This window comes from Arabidopsis lyrata (genome assembly GCF_000004255.2).
Source record: "Arabidopsis lyrata subsp. lyrata unplaced genomic scaffold ARALYscaffold_8, whole genome shotgun sequence".
Taxonomy (NCBI): Eukaryota; Viridiplantae; Streptophyta; class Magnoliopsida; order Brassicales; family Brassicaceae; genus Arabidopsis; species Arabidopsis lyrata.
In genome coordinates, this window is record NW_003302548.1 from 1,799,082 (window position 1) to 1,820,055 (window position 20,974).

The 20,974-nt window shown below is 37.8% G+C and overlaps 1 long non-coding RNA gene across 1 annotated transcript; it reads right to left on the reverse strand.

The window, feature by feature from the left end:
- On the reverse strand, positions 1–544 carry LOC9299557. Its single transcript, XR_002332537.1, has 3 exons — positions 412–544; positions 175–232; positions 1–71 (listed from the first exon to the last, which is right to left on the reverse strand). It is a non-coding gene; the product is annotated as an uncharacterized LOC9299557 (long non-coding RNA).
- Between the last annotated feature and the right edge of the window lie 20,430 nt (positions 545–20,974).

The following is a 20,974-nucleotide window of genomic DNA, read 5'->3' on the forward strand; positions in this document are numbered from 1 at the left end:
GACGATAACTTGCACGATAATGACATTAGAGCGAGCAACCTCTGTGTTTTCGTGAGCTTCAAAACATATTTCTGTGTTTTAGAAAGTAAATATACGTTAGGGTTTCTAGCAATCAAAAAGAAAAGCATGTAAATTCATGATAAATACAAAATATAGTTTAGATTAGAGACTGACTTTTTGTACGATGAAACAAACACGCTTTGATGATCGTATGCCCACATCTCATTGTAACCTGAGAGGTTAAAAAAACATAATAAAAATCCAAAATATATGCTGAAAAAAATTATGAATGCAGGGACAACTAATACGCAATAAAATCGCATATAAAAATATATAATATAACACAAAGAAACACAAACATTAAAATAGGTAAATATATGTAAAATATACAAACCAAATCTATAGAAATACCTTTCCAAACCTCGTTCTGTTCTCGTCAAAACCATCTTCGTCCGAAAGCTTTCTCGATGGAACCTCCCACGTTCTACAAAACTGAAACACATATCAAAAGAATCAAATCAGCAAAACAATAAATCAACGAATTAATGCAAAAAATAAAACAAACAACAAACAATATGCACACGACGTCTAAAGGTAAATAAAAACAGTATTTGCATGACAAACAATTTGATTCATCAGAATCGTAGCTGTATAAAAAAATCATAACGGTGAAAACTATCTAATGGGCACAGAAAAAATAATACCTAATTCTCACCGATCAACAATATATATAGCTTTAAGATTAGGGCAAACATCAATCATTATCTTAAGAAATTTAACTTTTTAATTAGAAACTAAATCAGAAAACTAACAAAAACGAATATTAACTACTAAGATATAGAATTTATCCAAAAAATAAACAAATAAATTAAAGCTAAGATTCCATAATCCTTAAAGTCGAGACATTATGACATTCGTATCCCCAACGATTACACTATATAAAAAAAAAATTAAGGGTGATTAAGACTAATCATCTCAAAACACGATTAGCCTTATATACCCCTAGCAATTAAGAACAAAAAATTTCGAAATTGAGGGTGTTTAGGACATTATTATAGAGATCAACACACGATTAGACTTATATACCCCTAATTACGAAGAAGGAGAAATTTCGAGAAGAACAATTCATTAAGGGTGTTTAGGACAAATCATTCTAACTTTTAACCACAGGCCTCCAATGCCCTAACTTTCAATATGGTGCGTTTCTACTTCTCAAACAATTATTGTAGAGATAAAAAATCTTAGTCATGAATAAGTAGGGGTGTCAAAATGGATAAAAGTTAATGGATCAATCCAAACTAATCCAATCCATGGATATAATGAATAAGAAATTTGGATCTTAATGGATTAACGGATTTAATGGATTAGTGAGTTTAATGAATTGGATTGAAATGGTTTATGTTAGAATGGATTAGTGGATTACTCTTAACCAAACCAATAAAAATTAAACATTCTAAATCAAATGTCTAAACCAAATAGTGGATGTAGAAACTTTTAAAAATAAAAATATATATCAGCTTGATTGGTAAAATTTAGGCTGTTAATTATTACTGAAAATTACCCAGATTGACTCAAAACTGGACAATAATAACTAAAATGACTCTCATTAGTGATGGATAACTAGACTAACACAAATTTTGTGTAAAAAAACCAATTAACCTTAATCAAGATTACTGCAACATTTATATTCACAAAAAAAAATTTATTTGATTTCCGAATAGTAAAAAAAACAGAAAAACTAACAAACAAAACAACTAAAGCAAATTCAAACTCGATTTAGGTCATCTTATTTTCCCCAAATCAAACTTTCCTTTCATGAGGCCATGTTTTTTTCACAAAAACTAAGGAGGCCACGTTTTTTTTCACAAAAACCCTAGATGTCGATATTTAATGTTTTAGTGGTAAATATGGTAACTGCTCTAATAAGTCTGTCATTACAAAGAAAAAAAACTGTTACCACTGTAAATATTATTGTAGCAAAAAAAAATCTACCAGAAAAAAAAAACACTGTCATCAAAGGGGTTCATAATTACAAATCTGTCATAACATACAAAATTATAAAAGTCATTCTAGCAATTTTTTTTTACTTTAACAAATCTGCCATCAAACGACAGATTTATGGTAATATAATTTAATCTGTCATAACATAAAACAAATCTGCTACCATTAGCCGTTAAGCTAGTTATTAATTTTTGGTCAATAAATCTGTTACAACATGACAGTTTTTTTTCAAAAATAATAAATCTGCCGCCTCTTACAAATTAAATCAACCTGACATTACAATAAGTATGTCATAAATTGTTAAAGTTTGTGGTTGAATGAAAAAAAAATCTGTCAAGAAAAATAAATCTGCTAAAATTCTGTAAGTCTGTCGTAACCATATTCTAAAAAATCTGTCTAGCAAATAGTCTGCCAAAATAAATCTGTCAATCTGTCATGGCCAAATAATTCTGCAGTTTATAAATTAATCTGTCACAAGTAGATAGCAGATTTTTCTAAAATTGATGGAATTTTTTATGAAGAGTATTTTTGTATTTTTTTTGTTTTTTTTTACACATGAGACAAGGGTATTTTAGGCATGAAAATAACTCATTTAACCTAAATTATTTGTGAGTCAATCTAGCAATTAAACTCAAAATTTGGGTTAATCTAGTAATTCTCCCATTATTTTAAGGGAAAGTTACTAGATTAACACAAATTATGAGTTTAATTACTAGAGTGTTCCAAAAAAAATTAGGGGGGGGGTTAGATGAGTTATTTTCATGACTATAATATTCTTTCTCTAGTTAGGAGATGAGCAGTTTGTGGAAAATTTGTCTAATTGTCGGCGTGCCATTTCGCAATGGCGGCGAGAGTTAATGCCTTATGGTCGGAAAACAATTGATGAACTAAAAACCGAACTATATGCGGCGTAGAGAGATGATAGAAGATCACGGGAGGAGATCACGGAATTAACAGTACGGCTAGAAGAGGCCTATCGGGATGAAGAAATGTATTGGTATCAGAAAAGCAGGAGTTTTTGGATGCAGTTAGGGGATAATAACAACAAATACTTTCATGCTCTAACAAAACAGAGGCGAGCAAGGAATCGAATAACAGGTTTACATGATGAAAACGGGGTCTGGTCAGCATAGGATAAAGATATTCGAAATACTGGGGTCTCTAATTTTAAAGATTTATTCACTACAGCTAGACCAGAGGCTTTTGAGGAATCTTTGGCGGAAGTACAGACTCTGATTACCGATCATGTTAATGCTTTTCTCACAGCACCCGCGACGGAGGGTGAAGTGAGAGCGGCGCTATTTATGATGCATCCGGAAAAAGCACCGGGACCAGATGGTATGACAGCTTTGTTTTTTCAAAAAGCTTGGTTGACTATTAAAACGGATCTTTTATTTTTGGTCAATTTTTTCCTCGAGAATGGAATTTTTGATAAAAGATTAAATACGACTAATATTTGCCTGATTCCAAAAACGGAAAGACCGACACGGATGACGGAATTAAGGCCTATCAGTCTTTGCAATGTGGGTTATAAAATTATTTCGAATATTCTTTGTCAAAGACTCAAGACGGTCCTACCAAGTTTAATTTCGGAAACTCAATCGGCATTTGTTGAAGGACGATTAATCTCGGACAATATTCTTGTTGCGTAAGAGATGTTTCATGGGTTAAGAACTAATCCATCTTGTAAAGGAAAATTCATGGCTATTAAAACTGATATGAGCAAGGCCTATGATAGGGTAGAGTGGATTTTCATTGAGAAGGTATTACGAAAGTTGGGTTTATGTGAAAAATGGATTAATTGGATAATGTGGTGCATCACAACGGTCCAATATAGAGTTCTCTTAAATGGGCAACGTAGAGGTTTAATTGTCCCAGAGAGGGGGTTAAGACAAGGTGACCTGCTTTCCCCATATTTATTTATTCTATATACAGAGGTGTTAATTGCGAATATTCAGAAAGTAGAACGGGAAAAATTAATCACGGGTATCAAAGTTGCGACAGCAAGTCCCTTTCACACCTGCTATTTGCGGATGATAGCTTATTTTTTTTAAGGCTAATAAGGAACAATGTAGGGTAATTTTGGAAATTTTAAAAACATATGAAGCTATCTCGGGACAAAAAATTAATTTTCTAAAATCTTCAATTCAATTTGGACATAAGGACGATGATTCTGTCAAGGAGGACATTAAAGCAACTCTCGGTATCACTAACATTGGTGGCATGGGTTACTATCTCGGTTTGCCAGAAAGTCTAGGTGGTTCTAAGATAAAAATCTTCTCCTTTGTCAGAGATAGATTACAGACTAGAATAAATGGATGGTCGGGGTTGGGGTTGGATCCCACACATCTTCGGTAGGATCTATTTGGATCTGTCCACGTCATTATTACGTAATAATCCTCTTGGAATTAAAGATATTTTATCATGAGAATCGAGCTTAACCAGTCGGGAGTTCGATTCAGTTTACTAAAAGAGTTCGATCTTTACCAGTACGAAGTTCGCTCTTATTCAACAAACAGTTCGCATAGAGAAAGGCCGAAGCGAGGAGCATATTGTTCGAGGCTCGCGGCAGCGTCAAGACGCGGGAGTTCGGAGTCAACAAGAAAGAGTTCGGAAGGTCCACGCGAAGCCCAAGATAGTTCGAATTCAAGCCGTTTCGGTCAAATTGTAACTTACATGATTAATGCTTATCAACGCGATTATGAGCAGTAAATGATCGCATTAATCATGTTTTCTCTATAAAAACAACCTCAAACGCATGTGTTTGAGAGGAGGAATCTCATTACTTCTAAGCAATACAATATATTTTTCTCTTTTTATCACTTTCGCAAGGCTTTTTGTACTTTATTCTTATCAGTTTTCTTTACTTAGTTTCTTGGTTATTTTTCCTTTCGAATTCTCATATTCATTTCCTGATTTTACAAGAGTTTTTCTCCACTGAAATACTTAAAGATAATCGAGTGTGACTCCTACATCCATATTTTGGCGCCGCCTGTGGGGAGTTACCACAAAATTCTTTAATCTCAAAATCCTTCTTTCCCAACCAAGAAACTATGGCTGATCAGCAAGCTTTGAGCGATACGATTGCCTTGCTTACTCAGACAACCACCGATCTGACCAATCAGATGGGTACACTCGTTAGTGCCAACACCACTTTTGGTGAAAGGTTAAACTCAATCGAGGAAACTTTAACAAGTGTTCAAACCACCCAGACAAATTTTTCAAACGCGCAGAACGTTGTTTCAAGCCGTTTAGATAATTTGTCCTCAGTGCGAACAACAGCACGTCAGCGCAGGTTATTCGCGACTCCCGGGATTACTCAAACTCCTCCTGCAAGCCAACCTGCTAATACTAGCAATCAGGCAACCGCAGGGGAAGCGACTAACCTAACCGGGGAACAAATTCCCCAGGATCAGGGAAATCTTCCTATTGACGACGGATTCCTTATGGAAGATCCTGATGTCTCCCTATCAGACGATTTCATCAAAGTTCGTCAAGAGCTTAATGGAATGAAGTCAAAATTTCATCAGGCGACCAGTTCGGCGCCCGAGATCGATCGAGTAATCGAAGAAACTCGTCGAACACCATTTACCTCGAGAATCTCGAACCTTCGGATCAAAGATTCTCGAAAGGTTAAGTTACCGACTTACGCTGGTAAAGGAGATCCTAAAAATCACCTCGCTGCTTTTCAAATCGTCGTAGGTAGAATTGATCTAGAACCAGGCGAGGAAGATGCCGGATTTTGCAAACTATTTTCCGAAAATCTTTCCGGACCGGCTCTGTTATGGTTCACTCAGTTAGAACCAGAAACTATTGACAGTTTTAAGGAATTGTTCTCTGCATTCCTAAAACAATATTCCATGTTCATGGAAAAGGTAACTTCTGATGCGGATCTTTGGAATTTGACCCAAGGTCAGAATGAACCACTTCGTAAATATATCGCTAAATTCAAAGAAGTGATAGCCAAAATTCCTGGGGTATCGCACGCTGCTGCTCTTTCTGCTTTAAGGAACGGACTCTGGCATGAATCCCGATTTTGGGAGGAAATCATTGTCAATCGTCCGAGTACCATCCAAGACACTTTATTCAGAACTACTAATTGGATGGAGGCAGAAGAAGAAAAACTTAGCCTCGCTAAAAAGCATCGGCCAGCAAAATTGGTCGTTGCGAATCCAACTAAAAAGTTCGAACCAAAAGATCAAAAATGGTTCAGAGTTAATCCTGCTACCAATGCTGTAGGAAAACCCTCCCCAAACAGAGGAAGATACAATCCTCCTAATACTTGGGTTAGAGATGAAATTGCCTATTGCGATATTCATAAAGTAAACGGGCACTCCACCAAAGATTGCAGCGTACTCAAAAAGCACCTCACCGAACTGTGGGCAGCTGGAGAGCTCGCTAATTTCAATATCGAGGAATTTGTGGAATCTTACCACAAAGAAAAAGAAGATTCCGAAGCTTCTAATCCTCCTGAAAAGAAACATAAGCCCAATGGGCCCGGAACTCCGAACACTCCTAAGAAAAGGATCGATGTTATAATGGGAGGATCCAAATTATGCCGAGATTCGATCAGAAATCAAAAGGCACAAGAAATCAGCAGCAATTCAAACCGCTGTGGGTTTTCAATCAAACGAACAAACACCTTCTATCTCTTTTGACAATTCAGACACTCAAGGATTAACAGGACCTCATGGCGATGCTCTTGTGATAACTTTAGATGTTGCGAACTTCGAAGTGACGAGGTGCTTAATCGATACTGGAAGCTCAGTAGATCTCATATTTCTAAGCACTTTGCAAAGAATGGGAATCAGTAAATCTGACATTATCGGTCCACCAGCACCATTAGTAGCTTTCACGAGTGACACATCTATGTTCTTAGGAAACATAAAACTACCAGTGTTCGCCGCAGGGGTTCCAAAAATTATAGAATTTATTGTTTTCGACCGACCGGCCGCTTACAACATAATTCTCGGAACTCCGTGGATATCCCAAATGAAGGCTATACCTTCAACTTATCACCAATGTGTGAAATTTTCGACTCCTGGTGGAATCGGAACCATTCGAGGAGATCAGAAAACGTCGCGATCTTGCTACCTCATGGGACATCGTTTAAAGCTTAAATAGCAATTAATGATAAATTCTAAGCAAGAAAGCACCTCGCGTTACCCAAGTGGTCTCAGTTCGAATGAAGTTACCACATAAATTGAAATTGATTCTGAATTTCCAGATCGAAAAGTAAAAATCGGTACTACTTTAGATTCAAAAATCAAAGATCAATTGGTAACATTTCTAAAAGAAAATAAACATACTTTTGCTTGGTCGGCGAAAGATATGCCTGGAATCGACAAAAGTATTTGGTCCTGACCGAGCTCAAGCGGTCAATGACGAAGTTGATAAGCTTTTGAAAATTGGTTCTATTAGAGAAGTAAAATACCCGGACTGGTTAGCAAACCCCGTGGTAGTCAAAAAGAAAAATGGAAAGTGGAGAGTATGTGTCGATTTCACTGACATTAACAAAGCATGTCCAAAAGACAGTTTTCCTCTCCCTCATATCGATCGGCTCGTAGAATCAACAGCCGGAAACGAACTCTTGACATTCATGGATACATTTTCTGGATATAATCAGATCATGATGAATCCCGAAGATGAAGAGAAAACATCTTTTATAACAGATAGAGGAATCTACTGTTATAAAGTTATGCCATTCGGTCTAAAAAATGTCGGGGCAACATACCAACGTTTAGTTAACAAAATGTTTGCAAAACATTTGGGCAAAACGATGGAAGTTTATATCAATGATATGCTCGTAAAATCTCTTAAGAAATCCGAGCACATCACACATCTTGAGCAATGTTTCAAAATTCTGAATGAATTTGGAATGAAATTAAATCCTGCTAAATGTTCTTTTGGTGTGCCTTCCGGAGAATTCCTAGGTTACATAGTCACGGAAAGAGGAATAGAAGCTAATCCTAATCAGATTAACGCTTTCCTCACAATGCCTTCACAAAAAAAAAATTAAAGAGGTCCAGCGATTGACGGGCATAATTGCTGCGTTGAATCGTTTCATCTCGAAATCTTCCGATAAATGTCTCCCTTTTTATCAGATTTTAAAAGGGAACAAAAAATTTTGGTGGGATGATCAATGCGAAGCAGCTTTCGATCAACTCAAAACTTATTTGACAACACCACCGGTTCTCTCAAAACCTGAGTCAGATGAGAAACTTTATCTTTACATCTCGGTTTCTAATCATTCTGTAAGTGGGGTTTTAGTTCGAGAGGATCGAGGTGATCAAAAGCCGATTTTCTACATAAGTAAATCTCTTACCAGTCCGGAAACGAGATATACCATGAAGGAAAAATTAGCTTTAGCAGTAGTCATATCTGCTAGAAAGCTCAGACCTTATTTTCAATCTCATCTGATAGAAGTTCTAACTTCTCATCCGCTTCGCTCAATTCTTCACGGACCAAGTCAGTCCGGTAGATTGGCGAAATGGGCAATCGAACTCAATGAGTACGATATAGAATACAAAAGTCGAACTAGCGCAAAAGCACAAGTTCTGGCTGATTTTCTAACCGAACTACCACTAGATGATGGGATCCTCATTGAAACAGACTCTACATGGAAATTACATGTAGATGGTTCTTCTTTTAAACAAGGATCCGGAATCGGTATTAGGCTCGGAACTCCGATAAAGGAAACAATCGAGCAATCATTTTGACTAATTATCCCAGCTTCGAACAACGAAGCGGAATACGAAGCTCTCTTAGCAGGACTTCGGCTTGCTCTTGCAATTAGAGCAGAAAAAGAATAGCTTATTGTGATTCTCAGCTAGTTGTAAACCAGTTCGCTGGAGATTACGAAGCTAAGGCTCCTCGGATGGAGGCCTATCTTTCGGCTGTCAAAAAATTAGCCGGAAAATTCAAAGAGTTCGAATTAGTTCGAATACCTCGAGGAGAAAACACTTCGGTAGACGATTTAGCTGCCCTAGCTTCTACCTCAGATCCCGAGCTCAAACGAGTTATCCCAGTTGAATGTATTTCTTCGCGAAGTATTTCGGTTGAAGAAACAGAAAACGATAACATTTCGGAGGCCGAACATATCGAAAATCCAAAATTAAGTTCCGGAAATGAAAATAGTTCATTTGTCGTCACCAGATCACGAGTAAAATCTCAAGATGATGAACTTATTTCACCACTGGAACTTCGTAAAAGAAAGCCAAGAAGAAAATTAAAGGATCAAGAGGTTACCGCTAAAGAACCGTCTCGAACTAAACAGACACCTCCAGGTGATGAAGAAGTTCGGGAAACAATCGAAGATCCTGATATTCCTTCCGAACTCGAACCAAGGAAGTTTATATTCAAGGATAATACTTCCGCTAATGATTGGGGGGCTGACTGGAGGGTACCCATCAAAAATTTCATTCTTAATGGAGAACTACCATCGAACAAATGGCAAGCTCGTAAGTTAAGAATCATCAACGCTAAGTATTGTATAGTTAAAGAGTCATTGTACAAGCGAGGCGTTAATGATCCTTATCTTTTATGTATTTTCGGACCCGAGGTTGAAATAGTGACAAACGAGGTCCACGAAGGGCTTTGTGGTAGTCAATCTTTGGGACGAGCAATGGCTTTCAAAATCAAACGGTTAGGATATTTCTGGCCAACTATGATTTCTGACTGCATCGATTACGCCAAACGGTGTAAAAAGTGTCAGATGCACGCTCCTCTTACTCACCAGCCATCTGAAATTTTATCATCTATATCCTCTCCATACCCTTTCATGAGGTGGTCAATGGATATAGTTGGTCTGATGCATCGCTCAACGCGAGGCGTCCAATACTTATTAGTTCTAACGGACTATTTTTCCAAATGGATCGAAGCTGAAGCTTACGTAAATATACAAGATTTTGTGGTAAAGACATTCTTGTGGAAACACATTATTTATCGCCATGGAGTTCCTTACGAAATAGTAACGGACAATGGTCGTCAATTCATTTCAAATGAATTTGAAGATTTTTGTTCCTCTTGGGGATAAAACTCAGTTATTCAACGCTGAGGTATCCTGAAGGAAATGGGCAAGCGGAAGCTTCCAATAAAACCATTCTCAACAACCTTAAAAAGAGCCTGAATGCTCGGAAAGGTGGTTGGTATGACAAACTGCAACCTGTGTTGTGGGCATATCGAACAACCCCGAGACGAGCAACGAGAGAAAATCCATTCTCATTAGTGTATGGGATGGAAGCTGTAGTCCCAGCCGAGCTGAACGTTCCTGGTTTACGCCGGAGCGAAGCTCCTCTTAACGAAGAACTAAATTATAAATTATTAGAAGACGTTCTTGATACAATCGATGAAAGGCGAGATCAATCCCTTATTCGACTTCAAAACTATCAGCAATCGACCGCTCGGTACTATAACTAAAAGTTGAAAAACAGACCTTTAAATGTAGGAGACTTTGTTTTAAGGCGCGTGTTCGTTAACACAAAAGAAGAAGGAGCTGGAAAACTCGGTATTAACTGGGAAGGCCCTTATCAAATCACAGAAAAAATCCGAAATGATGTTTACCATTTACAAGACCTTGACGGAAACCCCGTTCAAAGGTCTTGGAACATCATCAACTTGAAAAAGTTCTATTGCTAAAGCAAACATAATCGAACTAAGATTCGGCTTGATCCTATTTTGGATACGTTGGCAGCTCGCTAATCACGAGTCCAGCTATAACATAAAAATAAAAATATTATTCCAGTCATGGAGTTTTGTTTTTATAAATTTGATATTCGAGCATGAATATAAAAATACGTTGCGAACAATGTATAAATAAATATTCTAGCTAAGCAAAAACCAGATCCAGAAAGGTCTTGAATTACGGAATAGCTCTGCTCCTTGACTGCGAGGTCAACGATGCTCATAATGCAACCTGGCATGTTTCCGTACTCCTGAAGTCCTAGTTCGATCCAATCGGAAGGATGGGCTTCGAGGCGATGAAGCTCACAAGCAATATCGAGGCGACGCTTCTTTAGTTCCATTATCCTTTTCCTAATCTCTTTTTTCTCATCTTCGAGCTCGTAGTGTCGAATGATAAGCTGAAGAAAAAGAGGCGCTTCGTTTAGCAATAACAACAAGAGTTAAATCGCTAGGATGAATAATACCTTGGCAATAAACTCCTCGGCCTTGATACGATCTTGAGCTGACAATCTCTCGATTAATACAATCGGAACCTGAATACTGGTTCCTTTCCTCAATATTTGTGACTCTCCCGGTTCGCCAGATCCTCCCGCTTTTATAAGCTCGATGTCTGATGCTCCCGGAAGATCATCACTTATCACTTTGTACGAGTCGGAAGGATTCTCTGAAGAATTACCTTCCTCGAACATTTTTGTAGAATTATTATTGGTTAAATTCAATAATGAACTACACCTGCTTTATACTCACAATATACTCGACCACATTTAAGAGGGTTAATTGACGATTTCCCAAAATCTGAAATTACTACTTTTATGGAAAATGAAATCGAGTTAATTGCTAATTATATTCCTTAGATTAAACGCATTAAATAAGATTTGAGTAAATCGTCAAATTTAATGCAAAAAGGGAAATATGATTAATATAGTTGGGCCTCCAGCCCAATAGTATATTACAAAATAATGAATAATTAAGAAGGAGGAGGGTTCGCAGAAGGAACTTCGTTTGATGACGAACCATTTTCGCGTTCGTCGGGTTCGAGACTCCTTTGATAGATATCCCAATGCTTCTTCAGGAATCTGATGTGTTCTCGAAGACAGCCGGGAATACGGGCGATAGAGTCAAATCTCCTCCTCTCCCAGTTGTGAACGTCTGACTCCAAACGTCGGATCTTCCTTTCCGTTCTAGCAATCCGGTCCTCAAGGTTACGGCGTTTCTTTCCAAGGCGTTGCCTTTCGGAGCAAAGAAAAACGTACCTTTCTGTGATCTGCAAAGAATAGATGCGTTACAAATTTATCAAGTAAAACCCTGAAACAATTGGTACCGGGTTCGAACCTGCTCCATGAATTCATGGCACTCGATATGTTCTTCCTTAGACATGGAAGAAAGAAAACAAGGAATAGCCACTCCTTGTGGAGTGAATCCATCCCCCGTCGGGAAAAGAGATTCGTTTGAAGGGAGTCGTGGTGGATGAGGACCAGAAGGTTCGCCTTGAGGAGAGGCCATCGAAAACAAGAAAAAGAGAACTGCAAGGAAAAGGTTTATTGGGAATTTCCCAAAATCTTACTCTCCTTATATAGGAAAAATATGTAAGATTACTCACTTGAGTATTTATTGAAAAAGGAAGTTAAACGTCAATATACTGATCTGACAGTTACAACCTTTCGATTTTCGTGTACATGCACAAACAAGACCTACGAGATATACGTTATTCAAGTATCACTTAACACCTAGTAGGCGAATTTAATTTCGAACTCGAAATTTGAAGACAATCAATAAATGGTATCACACCTTTTTATCTTTTTAGAGAAAGCAAACAGTTCTTACTGGACAGTTCTCTAATCGAACACATTTGAAGTATCACGAAGTGTTCTTGTAAGCCGAGCTCTAACTTCGCAACCGAGAGACCGAGGAAAAATTCTAATGTTTTTTCTTTAAAAATGGCAAGTAGGTCTGATCAGCCTATCTCTCCTATAATCCTAAACCATCTCGGTTAGGAGGACTTTGCAAACCCTCCAGGTAAAATCGATGGTTTCCACCAGAATTAAATATTTCTTTCTAAAGAAATTTTAATTAAACCCCCTTGGGCAAATTATTCAAAACAATAATAAAGGCCCCCTTGGGCAGAAAACTCGAAAAAGAAATAAAAAGCCCCATCGCCAACAAAGCGAATTTCATGTCTTAAAATTAAAGGGACAATCCCCATAAAAGGTGAATGCAATCACCATCATTCATTCATAGGCGAACCACCTTCATTACCTACTTGGCTTGAGACAAGAGCACCCCCGACGTTAGCGTCTTGAGTTGTGGGAACCACCTCAGGGTTAAGCGAGTTAATATCTTTAGGGGGTTCGCTACTCGATCCAAAGTAGTCTCTCATAATCAAGGAGATGGCAGGATCCTGACCAGAGAGCCCCTGAGCTCGTCACAAGGAGATTCTGTCAACATTGGTTCCGAACTCATTAAAATGAGCATGAGGAGAACCAGTTAACATCATTTCGTCCAAAGACGAACCAACATTTGGTTCAGTCAATGGAGGAGAATCAGCGAACTCAGAAGCAAACTACTGCAAATCCAAATATGGCTGAGGAGCAATAGCTAGCTTAGCATCAGTCTCAGCGAGCTCAGCGCTAACTGTCTCCTTCTCTTCAGCCAAATTGACTGTTCCCTCCTCTATCTCCTTGATCAGATCGAGATTGCTCTTCATCTCATCACGTTCGGAGTTAAGTTTGTTCCAAGCTTTATCCGCAGTGATAAATTCCTGCACGGCAAGAAGAAACTGTTGCCCAGCTCCTTTAACCTCCTTCCGAGCATCGTGAGATATTTTGCGAACATCTCGATCTTTCAGTTTGGAAAGAGACTCATTTTTGCGTTCGAGCTCCTCAGCAGCTGTTTTGACCCTGTCAAGCTCTGATCTCAGAAGCTTGATCTCGCTCTTTGCGAGGTTATGATCAGCGAGGGCAGTCTCTAGCCTCTGCTCTGTCTCAATCAGAGTCGTCCTTGTCTCCTCGCTAGATTTCTCGAGTTGCTCGATTTCTTCTTGACGAGCCGAGTCGAGGCCAGCAGTCTCCTGCACAAGCCGACTGGAAGATTGCAGTTTCTCAATCTCTTTTTCAGCAATAGCAGCTTTCTTGGAAACTTTGGCAAGCTCCTCTTCGTAGTGGCTGTTGATGCCATTCACATCCAGAGTTGCCTAATAAAAGAAGATGCATTTTTTAAAAAAAAAGAGGATTTTTCGAAATCGGTTGTTTAAGGATGCGAATAATCAAACATGGGAGGAGTGGAATGATTGACTGATAAACATCTTCTTGATTTCAGGCTTCCACCGCTCAAAGGACGGAAGTTTCGTCCCAGAGCGGGTGTGGAAACACCTAAACGTATTCTCCAATCTTCTCTTTATCTAGAATAAAGATATTTAAGTGAGGGTTGAGCTTCTTAAAAAGTCGATTAATCTCAAGTGACTAAATGCTAATTAAAGGTTACCTGATTGGGATGAAGCTCTGGCAACCAGTCCTGGGTTCGGGTACGATCGAGCCCTAGAGGTATTGCCTCGGGGGCGTCTAGGGGGTAGCATCCCTGAACCCAGCGGTTCCTTTAAAATAATTCATGAATCAGGATTCACATCCTGAGCTACAGCAGATTCAGGAATCGGTAGATTCGAAGGAGCGGCTTTGCCCTTCCTTGTATACTTGGGACGTCCCTGGAGCCGGGGTTCAAGTTCCTCAGCCTTCCTCTTCTTCGTGAGAGAAGAATCACCTGTAAGGCCTTCCTCTTCGACAGTAGCGGTGACCACGTTGTCTGCTGCTGGAGTAGAGGGAGGGGCATTGTTTGCAGCAACTGCCATTGACTTTGAACCTTCGAGAGATCCATCGTCAACTAAAAGAGTTTTCCGGTAGACTTTGTCGTCCCCGGTGGAGGTTGCATTTTTCTTGTTTCTCCCGACCAGGGAAATCTGATCTTTGACCTTTTTGTTCGCCTCTTTGATTTTTCTCCTGTCTCGGGCATTCAGACTCGAGAGATCAATCTCAGCAGGAGGAGGGTCGACGGGGTGAGTTAGGCTCATTCTGACAGAAAATCCGGCACCCTGAATTCTTTCCAAAGTAAAAGAATTCCAATTAACTGGGTTCTCCAAGGCGGCTTTGTAGAAGTTGAGAAAATCAACGGATGGGACTGGCCGAATTTGGGGACCTGCGAGGAAACAATTAAACGTTGAAACGCAGTTTGAAATAATATAGGAAATTTATTCAGTTAAGTCCTAGTTTCTACCCATATTCGATGACCAATGAATTCGAAGGATTTTGGAAGAACTATGAATAGAAAAATTATTTATGCGGAAGAAGAACCAAAACTTCCTCCAGGCGTTGTCCTTTAAAGGCAGGCCGTCAATAAGATTCCGATCCACGATCGGATAAAGGGCATAATACCCAGAAGTTCGGGATTTGCGAGCCTGGAAAAGTTCCAAGAGTTCGCAAAGTCCCAGTGAGTAGCCCGCCTCCGCCGCAACAGTGAAGGTACACAAAAGATACCGGAGCATGTTGGGCGACATCTGGGAGAAAGCAATTCCCAGATGGTTGAGGTAAACGAGAAGTATCTCAGGAAGGGGAAAGAATAAGCCGCACCCTTTGAAATAAATTTCATAGGCGCAGCAGTAACCTTCTCGCCCCGACTCTGGAGACTCGAAGGGCTCCGGAACTACCATCTCCACCTCAGGGGGGATGTGACATAATCTACGAAGATCGTTATGAGAATTGACAGTCGATTCACTCTGGGGGTGAAGATCAAACCCGTCTCCGATTGGGATTTGGGGTTCGGTTCCTTCGCCCATGAGAGCTTCGAGATCGTAAGTCTCATATTCGCGAAATTCATAAGAAAGGTTCGACATTTTACGAAAGGTATTTTTACCGAAAGGAAACAATAACTTCTGTAATAAGAATGAAAGTTTTCTAGGTAAAGAAGATAAGATGGAAAAATAATATTACCTCTTAGAACCCTAAAGTATGATGAAAAACCGCCTCGAGAATATTGGGAAGTGTGACGGTTTTCCCCGCAGTATTAATATAAAATTAAGAAATTAATGATGGCAGTTGTCAGGGATATCAAATCACTTGATTATCCGAGATCGGCGTAATAGCATAAAACATGGAATAATTCCAGAATGTTAAAGATCTCGAGTCATTAATTACTGTTTACTTAAGTCTTCCAAGCCGAGCACTCTGCTCGCAAGACTTGGGGGGCTAAATGTTGGGATCGGATCCCACACATCTTCGGTAGGATCCATTTGAATCTGTCCACGTCATTATTACGTAACAATCCTCTTGGAATTAAAGATATTTTATCATGAGAATTGAGCTTAACCAGTCGGGAGTTCGATTCAGTTTACTAAAAGAGTTCGATCTTTACCAGTACGTAGTTCTCTCTTATTCAACATACAGTTCGCATAGAGAAAGGCCGAAGCGAGGAGAATATTGTTCGAGGCTCGCGGCAGCGTCAAGACGCGGGAGTTCAGAGTCAACAAGAAAGAGTTCGGAAGGTCCACGCGAAGCCCAAGATAGTTCGAATTCAAGACGTTTCGGTCAAATTGTAACTTACATGATTAATGCGTATCAACGCGATTATGAGCAGTATATGATCGCATTAATCATGTTTTCTCTATAAAAACAACCTCAAACGCATGTGTTTGAGAGGAGGAATCTCATTACTCATTACTTCTAAGCAATACAATACATTTTTCTCTTTTATCACTTTCGCAAGGCTTTTTGTACTTTATTCTTATCAATTTTCTTTACTTAGTTTCTTGGTTATTTTTCCTTTCGAATTCTCATATTCATTTCCTGATTTTACAAGAGTTTTTCTCCACTGAAATACATAAAGATAATCGAGTGTGAATCCTACATCCACAGTCGGCAAAATTATTATCGAAAGGCGGGAAGAAGTGATGATTAAATCTATAGCTGCGGCATTACCAACTTATGTTATGTCTTGCTTCAGACTACCGAAAACAATCGCTTCTAAACTTACGAGTGCGGTTGCTAATTTCTGGTGGAGCTCAACTGGTGATTCTAGAGGTTTGCGCTGGATAGCTTGGAACAAGCTGTGTAATAGTAAATCTGAAGGTGGTTTGGGCTTTCGGAATGTAGATGATTTTAATTTGGATTTATTAGCAAAGCAATTATGGCGATTGATTACAGTGCCAGATTCTCTTTTCGCGAAGGTTTTTAAAGGGCGGTATTATCGAAATCCAATCCGCTGGAAAATATAAAATCATATTCTCCATCTTATGGATGGCGGAGTATTTGTTCAGCTAGATCTCTAGTTAATAAAGGACTTATTAAAAGAGTAGGATCTGGGGCATCCATCTCAGTGTGGGAGGATCCATGGATTCCAGCTCAATTTCCGAGACCAGCAAAAAGTAATGATTCAATCATTGATCCATCATTAAAAATAAACACTCTTATAGACAGCCGGACAAATTTTTGGTATATTGATCTCTTATGTGACATTTTTGATCCAGAAGATGTTCCGTTGATAAGTGTTCTACCGGTGGGAGCGCCAACCATAGAGGATACTCTGGGATGGCATTTTACAAAATCCGGGAAATATACAGTTAAATCTGGATATCATACCACACGGATAGAAAAGTTGGATAATAATTTACCTTTTATTGGCCTGGAAATTAAAGTCCTAAAAGCACAATCGTGGCAGGTGCAGTGTCCACCTAAGGTTTGTCATTTTCTGTGGTAAATTTTAGCGGGTTGTGTGCCGGTCACGAAAATTTTGAGGAAAAGATAGGAATTGATTGTGACAGAGGATGTGTAAGATGCGGCGCCTCAGAGGAATCAATCAATCATACACTCTTCCAATGCCATCCAGCAAGACAGATTTGGGCATTTTCGCAGATTCCAACGGTTGTGGGTGTTTTTCCCACAGATTCTATTTATGCGAATTTGGATCATTTATTTTGGAGAATACCTTCGGAATTTGATTCATCAGCTTTCCCATGGATAATTTGGTATATCTGGAAAGCAAGGAATGAAAAAATCTTTGATAATATAGACAAAGATCCTTTAGAGGTTTTACGTTTATCGGAAAAAGAGGCACAACTGTGGCATTCAGCCCAAATCGAGCTTCATAATGAACGACTGGGTTCTGTGGATATGGTAAATCGATCTCAAGGGAGGGATATCTCAGTTGATCCGAATTACTCAGGTTACCGGTGTTTCGTAGATGGATCGTGGAAAGAGAGTGATACGTTCTCCGGCATAGGATGGTTCTGTGCATCATCAAATGGAGAACCGCCAACCATAGGAGCTGCCAACCTTCGTAGAAGTCTATCCCCCCTACATACAGAAGTCGAAGCCCTCCTCTGGGCGATGAAGTGTATGATCGGTGCAGACAATCAAGACGTAGCTTTCTTTCCAGACTGTTCTGACCTGGTGAAGATGGTGTCTTCGCCAACTGAATGGCCGGCTTTTTCAGTGTATATGGAGGAATTTCAGAGCGACAATGTGGAGTTTACAAGCTTTTCTTTATCTTTAGTTTCTCGTCGAGCAAATGTAAAAGCGGATAATCTGGCACGAAAAATTCGTACCGAACCGCTTCACGTCACTTATGTAAACAACATTCCTTAGGAATGGTTCTATTGAGCTTTAAGTAATTTCGGATGACAAAAAAAAAATACTCTTTCTCTCTTTGTTAGGAAAAAAGAGTCAAATTTACCCTTAAATATATTAAAAACGTGGAAAAAAAATATCGGAAAACAAAAATTATTGAAAAAGTTTGCTGGGTTAGTTGTGACAGATTTATTTTCCGCAACAGACTTATTTGTCTACGACAAACTTTTGCAGCAGATTTTTCTTCTCCCATAGACTTACTTGAAATAGGTTACGACATATATTTAATTTGTAGCAGTTTTTTTCACACGACAGACTTATTTTATGATGACACCACCGACTTTCGTAATTTTGATAGATTTATTAAAATGTGTGGTAGATTTATTGTTTCAGTGGCGTCAGACTTATATTTTTTTGGAAGACTCACAAAAATGCACCTTTTTCAATACTCCTTTTCAAAAATACCCCCTTTAGCTGTCTATTTTTAAAAATACATTTTTTTATGTACAAAATGACTAAATTACCCTTCTTTTAGTAAAAGACATCACAAATATATAAGGAAAACACGAGAATGTGCACACATCAAGATTAAAAATTTGATTTTGTAAAAACTTGTAAAACCTTTAAAATACCTTGTAAAATGTTCCCGCAAAAAATTTTCCCGCAAAAAATTTTCCCGCCAAAAATTTTTTTTTGGGGGAAAAGTGATTCCGCAATAATTTTTGGCGGGAAAATTTTTGGCGGGAACATTTTACAAGGTATTTTAAAGGTTTTAAAGGGTATTTATAAGGTTTTACAATGTATTTTAAAAGGTTTTACAACGTATCTATAAGGTATTTATAAGTTATTATAAGATTTTACAAGCTATTTTATAAGGTTTTACAAGTTATAAGACCATGTGCAGCGCTCGTCCTTGGTGAAATTGTCCCATGAATTATAATATTAATATTTTTATTATTATTTGTAGATTAAAAAAATAAAAAAATAACGCAACCAATCGCGGGCCGCCACGTGTCAGTGGGGCCCGCGAATAGTGAAGAAACAAAAGCAAGGGACGTCCCGTTTAAAGGAACGATCTACAAACAAAAGCAACGGACGTCTGCTGGACCGGGGCCAAGGTCTGCTATTGCACATGCTCTTAGAGTTTTTTATAAGGTTTTACAAGTTTTTTATAAGGTTTTACAAGTTATAAATACCTTATAAAACCTAATAAGTAACTTGTAAAACCTTTTAAAATATATTGTAAAAACCTTACAAAACACTTGTAAATACTCTGTAAAACCTTTAAAATACCTTGTAAATTTTTTCCGCCAAAAAAATTGTGGAATCACTTTTCCCGCAAAAAAAAAAATTTGGCGGGAAAATTGCGGGATCACGTTTCCCGCCAAAAATTTGCGGGATCACTTTTTCCCCCAAAAAATATATTGTATTTTGTGGACCTCATTTTGCTTCAAATAAGGGTAAAATGGTCATTAAAAATTAAAAGAGGGCAAACTTAAAAATGGACTCTCAAAAGGGGTATTATTAACAATTTCTCTATTTTTTTGAAAAAAATCTGTCATAATGTAGCAGATTTGTTAATGAAAAAATAATTACTAGTTTAATTTATTAGTGATAACAGATTTATTTTATGTTATGAGAGTTTTTTTAAGTATGATAGCAAATTTGTTATATAAAAATATAAATTGCTAGAATGACATATACTCGCAACTGAAATATTTTCTGTTATGACATAATTTTTTTTATATTACGACAAATTTCAGATAGGTTATACAAAAAATCTATCGTATGATGGCAGTTTTATTGATGAAAATAGATATTTAACCTGCACAATAAAGTAATGAAAAATATATTCTTACCGCGACAGACTTCTTTATATTAGATGACTCATGTGTGGCTGTCTCCTTGTTAATATATGATTAGGTTATTTTTTTCGTTATAATTTTTTTCAATTTATATTTTTTAATCGTTTTTTTTTTTTTTTCATTTTGTATTCTTTATCTTTTTTTTTTTTTTCATTTTCGTATTTTTTTTTGAAGTTTCTGTATAATTTAATTATTATATGTTAATTATTTTATTTTAATAGAATTGAAAATAAAATGGGTATTTGGTTTTTTAACACAAAAAATGTGTTATTCTAATAAACTATGGGTGTTATTTTTCCTTATATTTGTATCAAACTAGGTAATATTCAGTTATTTTAAAAATAAAAATCATGAAAGTCTAAACTAATCATCTCCTTGAGTTGCTAAATTTGAAAACTAATAAGATAAATATTTTATTAAGAGCAAATATAGAATATCACATTAAAAGTGAGCACACCAGATTTGTTTTTTCCTAGCATTAGTGACTCGTCCACAACGGTCACTGATACCTGAAAGTAGCACCAACCGTCAAGATGATGTTTCAAATCCCGTCGTTATTGAACATGTAATGCTCCAAACACGCGCAGAACAAAGTATGTGAATAATTAGAGGCAACATCCAGATGATTAGTACACTGTAAGTTGATCTCGCTCCAGATACTTCTACGAACTTCGATCTTGTGGTTGTTCTTCACAGTGATCTACCACAACCCGGTCCTGCATGTATGGATAGCTTAAATGTGATGCTTACAACAGATTTTTGATAATTTGGATTTGGAAGTGTTCCATCCCTGATGAGTTCTGAAGTTAGGGCTGAGTA